Here is a 6,000-nt window from a genome sequence, read left to right as displayed (position 1 = left end):
CCCTGGCTGAGGCTCTCTTCTGAGCATGAGAGGAGGGAGGTAGTGGAGGGGTGAAGGGGCTAGAGAGGCAGGTAATCAGGCTGGACCCTTCCTGGGGCCTTGATGGGTTCTATCAGCACCAAAGCATGGCTCCTACGCACCTATTTGGGCCTTACCCTCCTGCCCCATCTCCTGGAATCTATTTCTCCTCCTGGGATTAAGAACCAGGACCTGAAACATTCCCACTGGAATGTGGCTCCTGCTTTCCCTCTGCTCCTGCTTGGCCGGCAGGCCCCACATACTGCCACAGAGCTGGGGGCAGAGGACAGTCCTTCAGGTCACCCTGGCTGGACTCTGCTGCCCAACCTTTTTGTCCTCTCTAACCTTTCAGGTCTCAGCATCTTTTGACCCTAGAGTTCTTTTTAAGACACCACCCTTCTACTTTGCTTCTTCAGTTTGTCTGCCCACCATCTGTCTCCCTTGGGACAGAGACTGAGGGAGGAGGAGAAACTAGGCTGAGACTAGGTCAGAGACCAAGATGGGCAGAGACAGGGACCGAGACGGAACCAATGGAGATGGATAAAGACAGGGAAACAGAGAGCCTGATCTAGGGAAACATGTATAGGGATGGGGTCCAGGACTGTCTGTGGTGCAGAGCCCAGAGAGGGGGTTGAGGGCTGTGGGGCTGGTGGGAGCCCCAGTACCTGCCACCTCCACAGAGCCAACCCGGCCTGGGCTTCAGGCTTCAATACACCCTGGACCACTAGAGGGCGCTCTGAACCCTCACTGCACTAGTTATTGGCCAAACCTGGAAGAGAGGGGGAGGATGCCCAGCTGCAATTGCTGGCTCTGGTAAAAGAATAACAGCACAAAAGGGTGCAAACCCCTTACCTCCAGGTCCTACCCAGCCTGAGTCCCAGCTCTGCCCTGACACCCACCCTCCCCTGCCACTCCTTGTGGTGGCCTTAACAGCCACCTACTCACCCCTGACCTGTTTTAGTCCCACTGCCATCCTTGGTTTCACAGCTGGAGAGAGAGAGCATGGAGTCACAGCAGGCTTTAAGACCAGCTGACTGGGGTTCAAATCTGAGCTCTACCAGGTCCAGGCAAGTAGCCTGGGGAGTCTCCTTACCTCCCTGAGCCTCAGCTTGCTCATCTGAAGAATGGAGCTGAATAAATGTGCCCTGCAGGGTGGTCCTGAGGAACACTGATGGTATTGGGGAACATCTAATTCAGTGCTTGCTGCATAGTGGGCTTTCACAGCGGGTTGTTGTAACCGGGTGTGAGACAGCAAAGCCAGAGAGCTGGATGCTGGCAGGTCATGTATGCGTTTGTTGCAGGGATAAGTGGACCAGCTGCCACTGAGTGACACAAGTGAGCGCGGGCGGTCCTTCCTCTGCCTGGCCAGGGAGACAGAAGGAAGGGATCCAGGGGTTAAAGGGTCAGATTCTAATGACTCCAAATATACATATACTCTCATTCACACTTAGGGAGGGTAGTCCAAGCAGAGAGCACGAGGAGGGCATACGAGTGAGGGTTCTTCAAGGTTCATTGTCTCAGGTCTATAGGTAGGAGAACAGAGGGGTTTTTAGGCAGAGGAGATACAAAGTCATTGCCCTGTGGGGATGGGTTAGAAGGAACAGGGTAGGGATCGGGAGGCTACTAGAGCTGGAGTGAAGAAAACCATGAGAAAACCTGCAGGTCCTTGGGGGGCAGGAGGAGGAAGGTGTGCTGCCCATCTCTGGCTGCGTCACTGGGTGATGGGGAGCAGGGCTTTGGGTATGGTCAGTCTGGAATCAGAGGGTGTGCAGTTGTAAACACTTGTCAGGGGAAATGACTCCATGTCCCAGGAGGGAGTCATGGCTTGAGGTTGTGGAAAGGAAGCTAAGGCGGAGGGCTCAGCTGCCCATGAGGTCGGGAGACCTAGAAGAGCCCAGAGCTACCAGAGAAAAAGAACCCCTAGAAGGAAAGGAGGAGGAGCAGCCAGAGGTAGAGGAAGACAGGAGGGTGCAGGCCCCCCCCCCCCCCGGATGTTAGTAGGGTCACACAAGTTGAAGATGGAAAAATGTCCTCAAGCCTGAGCCCCAGGGGCCGGGGGGGGGGGGGGGAAACAGTGTTCCTGTGTCTGTGGAGGCCTCAGTGGACTTGAGCTGGAGCTGAGCTGTGAATGTGGGAGGACAGGTCCTGGGTCTGTGTCTTCCTAAGGTGCGCAGGGAAGGGGATGGTGGTGAACAGGGTATGGCGGCTGTTTAGAGCTCCTTGTGTAAGCTGTGTGGCCAAGAGCCACATAGGAACCGGCTGTGCGGGCCATTTAGAGCGAGGGTGGCCGGGCCCTGGTCACGGGCAGCCAAGTGCACGCAGACGCTGGGACCGCACTCCCGAGCCGGGTCGGCCGATCCCTGAGGCCGCGGCGGGCCCCAGAGGCCCAGAAGCGACGCCGCAAGCCAACCCCGCGCGCGGAGCTGAGCGCCCTGTCCCGACGCGGCGCGCGCTGTCGCGATCCGGCGGCGCGTGACGTGGCGGGGGCGGGGCCTGAGCGGCCGCGGCGGCCCAAGCGGTCGAGCTACCGAGCATCCTGTGGGCGCCTGGCTACTGCGAGGTAACGGGCCGCGGGCGGGCGCGCGGGGGAAGCGGGGCCGGGGCCGGGCCGGGGCCGGGGCCGCGTCCCGGAGGCCGAACTTTCCGCGCGGCCGCCGCCGCCGCAGCGTGCGGGGTGCGGGCCCGCCAACCCGTGCGCGGGGCGGGCGGGCGGGCGGCACGTGAGAGACGCGGCGGCGAGAGCGTGCCGGAGGGGTGACGCTGTGCGTGTAAGAGGGACTGCGAGCGTGAGGGGGCTCCGGAGTGGGGGGAACCCTGAGTGGAAGACCCAGCGCGTGAGGAGGACTACGTGTGTGAGTGTGAGAGACCCCCTGAGTCTGAGCGTGACTGTGTGCGCGCGCAAGAAACACCCTGAGTGAGAAGATGACGCTGATAGTATGGGAGAGACCTTGGTGTGAAGGAGACTCTGGGTGTGCGTGAGAGACAGGCGCCCTAGACCAGAAGGGGGGAGAGAGAGACAGAGAGAGAGACAGAGAGGGAGGGAGTGTGTGTGTGTGTGTGTGTGTGTGTGTGTGTGTGGGAGGGAGAGAGAGAGAAACCCTGAGGGTGTGAGAGCCTGAGTGTGAGGGTGACTCCACAAGTGTGGGAGAGGCTGAGAGTGTGAGGGACACTGTGGTGATAGAGTCTCTGAGTGCGATGCTGACTGTGTGAGAGACGGGGCGATACCGGACGCTGAGTGTGATGCGAAGGAGAACCTGGGCTGTGAGAAACTGCAAATGCAAGAGTTTGTACCGCAGGATCAGAGCTTCCTGGGGTGCTGCGAGATTGTCTAGGGCCCTCCCGAGCTTGCAGGGCTGGCCTGTTGGTGCTAGGGAACCGGGTGCTCCTGCTGTGATGGCTCTCTCTCGTGTCTTCATGTCCTGTCACCTTGTTTGATCATCTCATGTTATAAATGGAAGGAGATACTTGTAAAACATTCTGAGAATTCTTCACTAAGCACTGAGCAAACAGTCTGGGTACCACATTGTGTAATGGTCAGTATAAATTGGAATCAATATTTAACAGATGTTTTTGAGTACCTCTTGTGTGCACTGGGCGGTGTGCTTGGTGACACAGTTCAAAAGAATTCGGTCTCTGCCCTTGATGGGGGGAAAAAAGCACTGCCAGCAAATCTAGCATCGTGGTAGCCGAATGCTCAGCCATCTGGTGCTTCTCTGAGAGCTGCTCTCTGATTTGAAGATCTGGGAGGAGCAGACTTTGTGAAAGTCTGTGAGTGCTTCCTGAGCTCATTTTTGTCTCTCTTTGCTTGCTGTGAAGCCCTGTAAGAGGAAACTGCCCAGTCTGCCTACATTGCTAAGGTGCCCTTGCGTACTAATGGCTTTTGCTTCCCAGCTTGGTTCTCAGACTGCCATTCAAGTTCTTATATTTGATTTCCCTCTCCTGACAAATATGCAGAAAACCACAAACGATTTTTTTCTTATCTTCCTTCTTCCCTGTCTGGCTGTGGACATATTTTTTTATTGCAGACTAAAAGTAAATACCAGTTATGTGACTGATCTCCTTGGCCCTTCTTGGTACAGGAAATTTCCTGACCTCTGTCGTGCGTGTTTCCTGCTATAGTCTCCAGGGTGTGGATATATTTTTACAAAAGTGACACAAACAGGGCTTACAGGACCTGGGACTTGGGGAGCAGCAGCTGTCTAGACATGCATGATTTGAGATGACCGGGTTAGTTCTCTGACACGTGTGGGCTGGTTGCTTCAGTTACACTCCACTGTGGGTGTGACGGAACTTCTCAGTAATTGAGTGCTGCCCCTGCCAGGCATGTAAAACTTAAATTTTACAAAGGGAAATATCATCCTGTTGCTTATTAGGTTCATTTTTTGATAAGCTGCCTCTTACTCTTTGTTGCAGAGGTTAAATGGCCAAGACAGACAAATGGAATTAGGCCTTGCTGTGAAGACTTCCATTTTCTTCTCAGTACCTGACCATTTATGATGAGGCAGCTTATGAAAGTGTGATGTTTGCTTATTTCCTCGCAGGTGAATATTATTGTTCTGTTTTCTATTAGATCTTGGATCTTTGCGATTTGTAAAGAGTTTCAGTTATTTGTGCAAGATACAAACAGGATACTATTAATGAAAAATGGCTCACATATAATTAACAGTTATGTAACACTATATTATATAAAATTGTATATTAAATTGTTTCTTTTTCTGAAGAGTAATTGTGGTGGTTTATAATTAAAGATACTTCAATGAGGTTGTTAAAAAGAAATTGAAAACCAAAGTCAATGGAAAAGACTAGATATCACATACTGTTGAAAGTGAGGGTATTTATTCACTGTGATTAGGTGCTGAATTTGATATTGAGTTTCCTGGTATCTTAGGCAAAAACATAATAAATGTAGAGTTACGTAAGTTTTTCATTTGATATAGGGATACTATATATATAGAGAGAGAGAGGGAGAGAAGGAGAGTTAAGCATTAAAAAAGTTAACGCCTATTAATTGTGGAAAATATATAAGACTCAGAGAAGTATAGAAAAGAAAGAGCCCTCTGTTTTCACCACAGTAGAGATTTTAGTATTTTTTCTCAACAATCTTTTCCCCTGTGGTCATTAATTATAAAAGAGTTCTTTCTTTTTTTTTTTTTAAGATTTTATTTATTTATTTTGAGAGACACAGTGAGACAGTGAGAAAAGGAACACAAGCAGGGGGAGTGGGAGAGGGAGAAGCAGGCTTCCTGCCGAGCAGGGAGCCTGATGTGGGGCTCGATCCCAGGGCTCTGGGATCATGACCTGAGCCGAAGGCAGAGGCTCAACGACTGAGCCACCCAGGTGCCCCAAGAGTTCTCATTTCATTTTATTTTTATTTATTTTTAAAGATTTTATTTATTTATTTGACAGAGAAAGACACAGCGAGAGAGGGAACACAAGCAGGGGGGAGTGGGAGAGGGAGAAGCAGGTTTCCCACTGAGCAGGGAGCCCGATGCGGGGCTCAATCCCAGGACCCTGAGATCATGACCTGAGCCAAAGGCAGATGCTTAATGTCTGAGCCACCCAGTTGCCATTTTATTTTTTTAAAAGATTATTTATTTGGGATGCCTGTGTGGCTCAGTTGGTTGGGTGTCTGCCTTCTGCTTGGGTCATGATCCCAGGGTCCTGGGTTGAGCCCCACATTGGGCTCCCTGCTCAGCGGGGAGCCTGCTTCTTCTGCCTGCAGCTCCCCCTGCTTGTGCTCGCGCACTCTCTCTCTCTCTGACACACAAATAAATGAAATCTTAAAAAAAAAATAAAGATTTATTTATTTTGAGAGACAGAGAGAGAGAGCATGGGCATGGGAGGAGGACCAGAGGGAGAGAGAGTCTTAAGCACACTCTGCGCTAAGCACAGAGCCCAACATGAGGCTCCATCTCACGACCCTGGGATCATGACCTGAGCAGACACCAGGAGTCATACGTTTAACCAAGTGTGCCACCCGGT

General features: G+C 52.2%; 1 protein-coding gene across 8 annotated transcripts in view; it reads left to right on the top strand.

The window, feature by feature from the left end:
- The first annotated feature begins 2,431 nt into the window (after positions 1-2,431).
- The window catches only part of SLC7A6 (solute carrier family 7 member 6), a 39,526-nt gene continuing 35,957 nt past the window's right edge, over positions 2,432-6,000 (top strand). For 5 of the 8 annotated variants that reach the window (XM_064580708.1, XM_064580707.1, XM_064580706.1 and 2 more), the window contains exon 1: positions 4,432-4,559. The gene's annotated coding sequence lies outside the window, so the exon portion shown is untranslated. Of the gene's footprint in view, positions 2,579-2,846; positions 2,871-4,431; positions 4,560-6,000 lie in introns of those variants that run through there. The other 3 variants (XM_064580703.1, XM_064580704.1, XM_064580705.1) reach the window with 3 other exon arrangements.

This window comes from Mirounga angustirostris, unplaced genomic scaffold, assembly GCF_029215605.1.
Source record: "Mirounga angustirostris isolate CCGP_5_RB_7025 unplaced genomic scaffold, mMirAng1.0.hap1 SCAF_16, whole genome shotgun sequence".
Classification (NCBI taxonomy): domain Eukaryota; kingdom Metazoa; phylum Chordata; class Mammalia; order Carnivora; family Phocidae; genus Mirounga; species Mirounga angustirostris.
The sequence above is the reverse complement of the archived record's forward strand: the minus strand, read 5'-3'. Positions and strand labels throughout refer to the sequence as shown.